Source organism: Panthera tigris, chromosome X, assembly GCF_018350195.1.
Source record: "Panthera tigris isolate Pti1 chromosome X, P.tigris_Pti1_mat1.1, whole genome shotgun sequence".
NCBI classification, from domain to species: Eukaryota; Metazoa; Chordata; class Mammalia; order Carnivora; family Felidae; genus Panthera; species Panthera tigris.
Genome location: NC_056677.1, coordinates 105603309 through 105613441, shown reverse-complemented (window position 1 = coordinate 105613441; position 10133 = coordinate 105603309). Strand labels below are relative to the sequence as shown.

The following is a 10133-nucleotide window of genomic DNA, read 5'->3' as shown; positions in this document are numbered from 1 at the left end:
CCTCCTTACCATTTAGATCTCAGACAAATGATACCTCTTTAGACAGGCCTCCCCCAAATGTAGAGTAGACCCTAGTTACACTCTGTTCAATTAATTTATCTTCTTCACAGTAAATTATCTATCTCCCATTACTAGAATGTAATCTTTATGAGGGTGGTGTCTTTGTTGTATCACATGAACCCCGGAATGTAACACAATGCCTGGCATATAACTTTTGGTCAGTAAAAACAATGAATTAATAGAGAGGGAGGACTTGTGATTTTATTTATTTATTTACTTTTTAATTTTTGAGAGGGAGACAGAGTGTGAGTGGGAGAAGGGAAGAGAGACACACACACACAGAATCAGAAGCAGACTCCAGGCTTTGAGTTGTCAGCACAGAGCCCGACGCTGGACTTGAACTCATGAGCTGTGAGATCATGACCTGAGCTGAAGTTGGATGCTTAACCCACTGATCTGCCCAGGCACCCCCTGTGATTGTTTTCTAAATTGAGGTTAAATTGGTATATAAAAATATATAAGTTTCAGGTATACGTTATAATTTGACATCTGTATGTACTACTAAGTGCATCAAAAGTTTAGTTATCATTCATTACAATTGATCCCCTTCACACATTTCAGTTGCCCCAACCCTCTTCCCCTCTGGTAACCATCAATATGTTGTCTGTATCTGTAAGTTTGTTTTCATATTGTTTTGTATGTTTGCTTTTAGAGTCTACAGATGAGTAAAATTATAAGCTATTTGTTTCTCTCTGACTTATTTCCATTAGCATAGTACTCTCAAGGTCCATCCATGTTGTTGCAAATGACAAGATTTAATTCTTCTTTATGTCCAAGTAGTATTTCAGTATGTGTGTGTGTGCACATGTGCATGTGTATATTCATATACTACATCCTACTTACCCATTCATCCATTGATGGGCACTTGAGTTGCTTCCATAATTTGGCTATTGTAAATGATGCTGCAATGAACATATAATCCAGCTAGTTATTCCAGTTCTGGGTATTTATCTGAGAATATTAAAATCCTAACTCAATAAGATATGGGCACCTCTATCTTCATTGTAGCATTGTTTATAATAGGACTTGTAACTTTTGAGGTCATCACATTCAATGTTCATTTAGAAGTGAAGAAAGTAAGGTGCATAGAGGTAATGTGACTCAGCCAATAAAGTACAGTAAATTAAAGGCAGAACTGGGAGTAAAACTAGCTTTTGCTACAATCAGTTTAGGGATTTTTACATTAATAAGTTAGAATTTATTAAATTATCATAAGCAACTTTTTCAACAAAAGTCCTTATGTTCAAAAGACCCTATTTGGAGAAAGTTATATTTAACCTAAATGCATGGCACTTTAATAACAGAAATTTCATCTTCTTGTACCTGCATGAAAATGTTTCTGTAGATACCTTTAAATCATAACACCATCTGTGCCAAACAATTAGGTCATTCCTATGGCTCCATGTCTCTTTGGCATTATAACACATTGGTCATTAATATAAATATTAGAACTAGATAGACATATATGGTTTTGAATACCAGCTGTGCTAGTTAAAACTGTATAGTCTTATTTTTTCCTTGTCTTTGTTGATGTTCATTAAGTGAATTGTAGGTTGCTTATCCAATATACATTTTTAACAGTTATATTGAGATATAATTAATATATCATAAACTTTGCACATTTAAAATTTAGGTTCAATTCTCAGGGCTGTGCAACCATACCTTAAAAGAGTTTAATAACATTTTTATCAACCAAAAAAGAAACACCATACAAGTTAGCAGTCATTTCCCATTCCATCCTACCCATGTCCTCAGTCTTTGGCAACCACTAATATTTTTTCTGTAGCTATATATTTGCTTATTCTGAACACTTCAAATTAGTGGACTCATATAATAAGTGGTCCTTTGTGGCTGGCTTCTTTCCCTCAGCATTATGTTCTCAAGATTCATCCACAGTGTGGCATGTAGTATTACTTCATTCCTTTTAATAGCTGAATAATATTTCATTGCATGTATGTGCTACAATTTGATTATCCATTCAGCTGACAAACATTTGGGTTGTTTACACTTTTTTGGCTGTTATGAATAATGCTGCTCTGAATATTTGTGTACAAACTTTTGTGTGGATATATGTTTTGCAAATCTCTTGGATATATATTTAGGAGTGGAATTGCGAGGTTATTGTGTAATTCTATGTTTTTATTTGAGGAACTCTGAAACATTTTTCAAAGTGGCTGTATAATTTTAAATTCCCACCTGCAATGTATGAGGGTTCAAATTTTTCCACACATTCAATAATGTTTGTTATTATGCATATTTTTGATAATAGCTATCTTGATGCATCTTATTGTGCTTTTGTTTTGCATTTCTCTGATGGCTAATAAGCATCCTTTAATGTGTTTATTGGTCATTTGCATATCTTTATAGAACTGTCTATTCAGATCATTTACCTATTTAAAATTTTTTGTCTCTTTACTGAGTTGTAAGAAAATTTTACATATTTTATACCTAATTTTAAATTTTTTTTAATGTTTATTTTTGAGACAGAGACAGAGCATGAATGGGGGAGGGTCAGAGAGAGAGGGAGACACAGAATCTGAAACAGGCTCCAGGCTCTGAGCTGTTAGCATAGAGCCCGACGGGGGGCTTGAACTCATGGACAGCGAGATCATGACCTGAGCTGAAGTCAGATGCTTGACCGAATGAGCCAGCCAGGCGCCCCTATACATAAATTTTTTAATGTTTATTTATTTTTAGTGAGAGAGACAGCAAGTGAGCGAGCAGGGGAGGAATGGAGAGGGAGGGAGAGAGAAAGAGAGAGAGAGAGACAGAGAGAACCCCAAGCAGGCTCTAGGCTGTCAGCACAGAGCCTGAAGCAGGGCTTGAACTCACAAACCATGAGATCATGACTTGAGCCCAAACTGAGTTGGACACTTAACTGACTGAGTCATCCAAGTGCCTCATAAATTCTTTATCATATATATGATTTGCAAATATTTTCTCTAATTCTGTGAGTTATCTTACAATGTGCTTGATGATATCCTTTGAACTACATACAGTTTTTTAACATGTATGAAGGTTTTGCTTTTTTTCTTTAGTCACTGTGGCTTTGGCATCATATCTAAGAAAATTTTAACTCAAGGTCAAGAAGATTTACTCCTTCATTCTCTTTTAGAGTTTTATAGTTTTGGCTCTTACATTTAGGTCTATCTTGCATTTTGAATTAATTTCTGTCTATGGTATAAAATAAAGGTCCACAGTCCTTGGATATCTGGTTGTACCAACACTATTTCTTGAAAAGGCTATTTCCCCATTGAATTGTCTTGGCACCTTTGTCAGAAGTAAGTTGACTTTAAATGTAAGGGTTTGTTTCTAGAATCTCAATTCTATTTCATTGATCTATATGTCTATCCTTATTCTAGTACCGTACAGTATTTTTTACTATGATTATTATAGCTTTGTAGTAAGTTTTGAAATTAAGAAGTGTTGAGTCCATCAACATTGTTCTTTTTCAAATTGTGTTGGATATTTTGGGTCATTTGTATTTCCAAATGAATTTTAGCCCCTCCTTACCAATTTCTGCAGAAAGACAGCTGGGATTTTGATAGGGATTTTGTTGAAGCTGTGGATCCCTTTGATGAATATTGCTATCTTAACAATATTGTCTTCTAATATTTGAGCATGGAACCTCTTGCCATTCATTTAGATCTTTGTTAGTTTCTACAATGTTTTGTAGTTTTCAGAATGTAACTTTTATACTTTTTTATTAAATTTATTTTCCTCAGTACTTTATTCTTTTTGGTGCTAAGTAAGTAAGATTGTTTCCTTAATTTCATTTTCAGGTATTTTAGAAGTAGAATGTGTTTTTGTATATTAATCTTGTTCCCTGAAATTTTCTTTAACTAGTTAATTATTTCTTGTTTTTTTGCTTTGTGGGATCTTTAGGGTTTCCTGTACATAAGATCATGTTATCTGCAAATAGAGATTGTTTTACTTTTTCTTTTCGATCTCGATGACTGTTTTTTCTCTCTATTCATTCTCTATATTCTTCTCTCTCTCTCTCTTCACTGTCTAGTACCTCCAGTATAATATTGTATAGAAATGGGACCCATAGATGTCTTTTGCTCTGATCATAGAGAGAAAGCCTAAATCTTTCAATATTAAATATGATATTAGCTGTTCATTTTTCATAGATGCCCTTTATCATTTTGAGGAAGTTCCCTTCTGCTTCTCGTTTGTTGAGTGTTTTTTTAAATCACAAAAGGGTATTGTATTTTGTCAAATACTTTTTATGTATCACTTGAGATGATCATATAGTATTTTCCCTCTTTCATTCTATTAATGTGTATAATCTAGTACATTGATTTTTGTATGTTGAACCATCCTTGCATTTCTGAGATAAATCACACCTGATTGTGGTGTATAATCATTTTAATATGCAGCTGAATTTATTTGCTAGTATTTTATTGATTAGTTTGTATATCCATATTCATAAGGGATATAGGCTTATAGTATTTTTGTGATTTCATTGTCTGAGTTTGGTATCAGGGTAATGCTGGCCACATAGAATGAGTTGGGAAGTAATCACTGCTCTTCTCTTTTTAGGGAATAGTTTTTGAAGGATTGGTGATAATTTTCATTAAATTTTTTTTAAATCACTTTCTTCAATATACAAGAAACACATGAGACACAAAGAAAGCCCAAGAAAGAGCTCAGTTGATGAGTTGGTAGTTTAGGGGGATTCAAAGACAATGACCCTTTCCAGTCTCCCAGAGAAAGAAGGGGTTGAGAGGACACAATATCACTAGGCCCCTGGTGAACCCAGTCTTAGGGCCACACACAGCCTAGTTCTTCACCAAATTTTTAAAGTGCTTATTTTTCTTGTCCTGGTCCTGGCCCTGCTCCCACACTTGGCCTCCAGTTTCCAGAAGTCATCTAGTTCCCAGAATGGCCCCTTCCTTTAGTGCCCTAGTATTTTCATTTGGGGGGGTAGGGGGAGGAAGCCATTTACCCTGTTGTAGTGTCACAGTTCCAGGGGAGTTATAATCCTCGGATGGTGAGAGTGGATCTCCCTAGTATCTTGCCATTTGCTTTCCATCTATCGTGCTTAGATCCTGAAGATCCGCAAGTCTCAGAAAGTGTCAAGGACTTGTTGACACTTGGCCTACCATGGGGGTTTCTGAGGGCTGTCTTGCTTCTTCCTTGGAGAACACTTGCTTGTAGGGAAGCCCAATCTGGCTCCAGGGTGGCATTTGGTCCTCAAGGGAAAATTAGGTGCCCAGAGGTAAGTCCAATTCAGAAGATGAAGTTCCCTCTAGAGGCAGAACAGACTCTGGGGGAAGATTTGATTTGGGAACTTTGTTCTCAAATACTTCACTCAGCTGTTTGACCAGTGGGCTTGAGAGCTCTTCACTGCTGGTCTTCATAGGTGTCCATGAAAAGCCAAGAGTAGAAGAGTGAGGATCTGAGTCTTGGGCCTGGATGGGAGAACACAGGATGCCAGCACTAGGTGAATGGCAGGGGCAGGATGGGGGAGAATCTGCCACTGGGGCCAGAAATTTGTTGCGCAGTAGAGGTGCCAAACTGGGGTACTCTTGGCTGTTGCCATCTCAACCAAGAGGAATAAGGTGGTCCTGGTCTATCCTTTGTGAGTAGTCTTTAAAAATTATCACTCATTCTACTTGTTTACTTTTTTAAAAAATATAATTTATTGTCAAATTGGCTAACATACTGTGTGTAAAGTGTGCTCTTGGGTTTTGGGGTAGATTCCCATGGTTCATCGCTGACATACAACACCCAGTGTTAATCCCAACAAGTGCCTTCCTCAATGCCCATCACCCATTTTCCCCTCTCCCTCACCCCCTTCAACCCTCAGTTTGTTCTCTGCACTTAAGAGTCTCTTGTAGTTTGCCTCCCTCCCTCTCTGTTTGTAACTATTTTTTCCCCTTCCCTTCCCCCTTGGTCTTCTGTTAAGTTTCTCAGGGTCCACATATGAGTGAAAACATATGATATCTGTCCTTCTCTGACTTATTTCACTCAGTATAATACTTTCCAATTACATCTACGTTGCTGCAAATGGCATGATTTCATTCTTTCTCATTGACAAGTAGTATTCTATTGTATATATAAACCACATCTTGTTTATCTGTTCATCAGTTGATGGGCATTTAGGCTTTCCATAATTTGGCTATCATTGAAAGTGCTGCTATAAACATTGGGGTACATGTGCCCCTATGCATTTGCACTCCTGTAGCCATTGGGTAAATTCCTAGGGGTGCTATTGCTGGGTCATAGGGTAGTTCTATTTGTAATTTTTTGAGGAATCTCCACACTGTTTTCCAGAGTGGCTGCACCAGTTTGCATTCCCACCAGCAGTGCAAGAGGGTTCCCATTTCTCCACATCCTCATCAGCATCTGTAGTTTCCTGAGCTGTTCATTTTAGCCACTCTGACTGGTGTGAGGTGGTATCTCAGTATGGTTTTGATTTGTATTTCCCTGATGATGAGTGACATTGAGTATTGTTTCATGTGTCTGTTGGCCAGCTGGATGTCTTCTTTGGAAAAGTGTCTATTCATGTACTCTGCCTATTTCTGTTTACTTTTTAAAGCTTTATTTGGAACTTTCTTCCTGAGTTAGTTTAAGTAGCTTTTCTTCTTTGTAGGAATTTGTACATTTCATCTGGGTTACCTGATTTGTTGACATACAATTGTTCATAGCATTCCTTTATATTTTATTTATTTATTTATTTGGGAGAGAGAGAGAGCACGAGCTGGGGAGAGGGGCAGAAGAAGAGAGAGAAAGAATCTTAAGCATGCTCCACACTCAATGCGGAGCCTGTCTCAGGGCTCTATCCCATGACCCTGGGATCATGACCTGAGCCTAAATCAAGACTCATATGTTCAACTGACTGAGTCACCCAGATGCCCCCATAGTATTCCTTTATAATCAATTCTTTTTGTTTCTGTGACATCTGTACTAATATCCCCTCTTTCATTCCTGATTTTAGTAATTTGAGCATTGTCTTGTTTTTCAAAGTCAGTCTAGTTAAGTAAGGTTTGTTGATTTTGTTGACCTTTCAGAGAACCAACTTTTAGTTTTGTTGTTTTCACTTGTGATTTATTTTTGTTCCATTGGCTATTTAGGATTGTGTTGTTCTAGGTTTACATATTTTGTGAGTTTCTGGAGTTTTCTATTTTTATTGACTTCTAATTTCATTCCATTGTGATTGGAGAAGATGTTTTATATAATTTCAACCCCTTTATATATATTGAGACAACATTTATGGCCTGTTACCGTATCACCTCTTCTGTAACATGTTCCATGTACACTTGAGAAGAATGTGCATTAAGTTGTTGTTGGGTGAAGTGTTCTATAGGTGTATTTTTGGTCTACTTGTTCTGTAGTGTTTTTAAAATCTTTTATTACCTTGTTGATCATCTGCCTAGTTCTATGCATTTTTGAAAGTGACATATTGAAGTCTCTAACTAATATTGTTGAATAGTCCATTTTTCCGCTCAATTATGTCAGTTATTGCCTCATGTATTTTAGAGATCTAGTATCATGTGCATTTATGCTTTCATAGTGTTTATGTCTTCTTGATGGATTGACTCATCTGTCATCAGAAGATATCCTTTATCTCTAGTAACAACTTTTGTCTCAGAGTCTATTGTGTCTTATACAAGTATAGCCACTCCAGCCCTCTTTTGGTTATATTTTGCACAATATATCTTTTCCATTTTTTTGCTTTCATGCTATTTGCATTTTGTATCTAAGTCAGTCTCATGTAGACAGCATATAATTGGATTTTTTAAATTGGTTCTGCCAATCCTCTCTTGATTAGTCTTTAATCCATTTATATTCAGTGTACTTACTCATACAAGAGGTTGTATGTCTGCCACTTTGCTATTCATTTTCTATATGACATTAATTTTCAATAATTCTCCATTATTGATTGCTTCTTTGTTAAATAGATATTTTGTAATGTACCATTTTAATTCTTATCATTTCTTTTAGTGGGTTTTTAAAAAGTTATTTTCTTATTTATTGCTCCATGTATTAAAAATAACATTGTTCCGTACAACAATCTAGTTTGGATTAATACAACTTAATTTCAATTGTACATAATAAACCTTTGCTCTTATATATCCCCATTCTCTATACCCTCCTTTGTGCTGCAATTATCATAAAGTTACATCTTTATACAGTGCATACTTATCAATCTAGGTTTATAATTATTGCTTTATGTATGTGCCTTTTAAATCAGATAGGAGGAAAACGTTATAAACAAAATATATTTATACCATCATTGGTGTTTGATGAGAAATCGTTTATGAATCTTACTGAGGTTACCTTGTACATGAAGAGTGCTTCTGTCTTGTAGCTTTTAAGATTCTCTCATCATCTTTGGTTTTCAATAGTTTGATTATGATTTGTCCAGGTGGGGGTCTCTTTGTATTTATACTACTTGGAATTTGTTGAGCTCCTTGACTGTGTTGGTTAATGTTTTACATAAAATTTGGCAAGTTTTCAGTCATTATTTCTTTATAATATTCTTTTTCCATTTTTCTTTCATCCCTCTCCTTCTGGGCTTCCAATTATGTATATGTTAGTATGCTTGATGCTGTTCCACAGGTCTTTTGAGACTGTGTATATTTTTCCTTATTTTTCTTATTTCTTAAACTTCAAAATCTCAATGGATCTATCTTCAAGTTCTTATTCTTTCATCTGCCTGCTCAAATTGGTTATCGAGCATTTCTACTGAATTTTTCATTTTAGTTATTTACTTTTCAGCTCCAGAATTCTTACATATGTTTTGATAATTTCTATCTGCTAACTGATATCTTATATGTGGTGAAAGTTTGTTCTCATACCTTTTTATTTTACTTCTTAAGCATAATATCCTTTAGTTCTTTAAATATATTTATAATGGTCAATTTAAAGTTTTTGTCTAGTAAGTCCAATGTCTAGATTTTCTGCTCACTTTGTCCTGTTTATGTGCCATACTTTGTTTATTTGTATGTCATATATGTGTGTTTTGCTGAATACTGTACATTTTAGATAATATGAAAACTCTGGGAATTAGATTTTCCCCCTCCCATGGTTTTTGTTCCTAATTGTTGTTTGTTGATCTAGTTACTTTTCTGAATTAACTCTGTAATGTCTGTTATATGTGGATGCTGAAGTCTCTGCTCAGTTATCTTAGGGATCAGCTAATGATTACAGATTTTGTTAAATTCCTGGAATGATTGAGACTCCCAGTCTTTGGCGAGTGGCTCTTTATGTCTGTTGAAGCCCATCTTCAACACTTAGCCAGGCAGTTTATGACTCTGCCTTAATGTTCACTTTCTGCTTATGCAGAGCCTCAAGGTCATGTAGAAACAATGACTTATGGACTTCTTAGGTATTTCTTGAGCATGTATATAGCTTTGGACATGTGCATAGCCTTATGCATGAGTGTGGTCTTGTATATTTCTGGGAATATACAGGAGCTTTTCAGAACCTTCTATGGATATGCAATTTCCCAGTTTTTCTCTTTAAGTTTTTTGGTTAACTATCATTTGTCTAGCTATTATCCATTGCATTAGGTGGCCTCAATGTTATACAATTGTCAATAATAGTTTTAAACAAATTCCCCTCAGGAAAAGGCTATTCAAACTGAGTGATCTCTTAGGGCAATTAAAGACAAGACTTACAAATGGGATATTTTAGAAAATCACCAGACAAGTCAAATAAGGATAGTTCTCTGGGAATGGGGCTTTGAAAGGCATCCAACTCCATCCTAGTCCCCCTCCAGTGGCTGTCTGGCTACTGATTTTTATTGTGATTATATATTGTTGGTTTTTAAGGCTAACTGTGGGAGCTGGGGAAAGAGGGATAGAATAGACTAAGTTAAAACATCAAAAAGCTTACTGTGCTTATCAATATTCAATTATTTTTCTTAAGTAAATTCTTATCAGATTATTGTAGCCATTTGCTTAATTTCTAGAGTTCTAAAAAAATTGATTGTTAAAATTTTGTCAATGGTCTCATTGCTTTTCTAGGGGATAAGATTTTCAAAGGTACTTATTTTGCCATTCCTGCTGATGTCATCTTTTTAAAATTTTAAAGTCATCACTAAACTCCACTTATATAAT

The 10133-nt window shown here is 35.5% G+C and overlaps 1 pseudogene; it reads right to left on the bottom strand.

Annotated features, from left to right (window-relative positions):
* Window positions 1-4844: 4844 nt before the first annotated feature.
* Window positions 4845-10133, bottom strand: part of LOC102964820 — a 34424-nt pseudogene continuing 29135 nt past the window's right edge.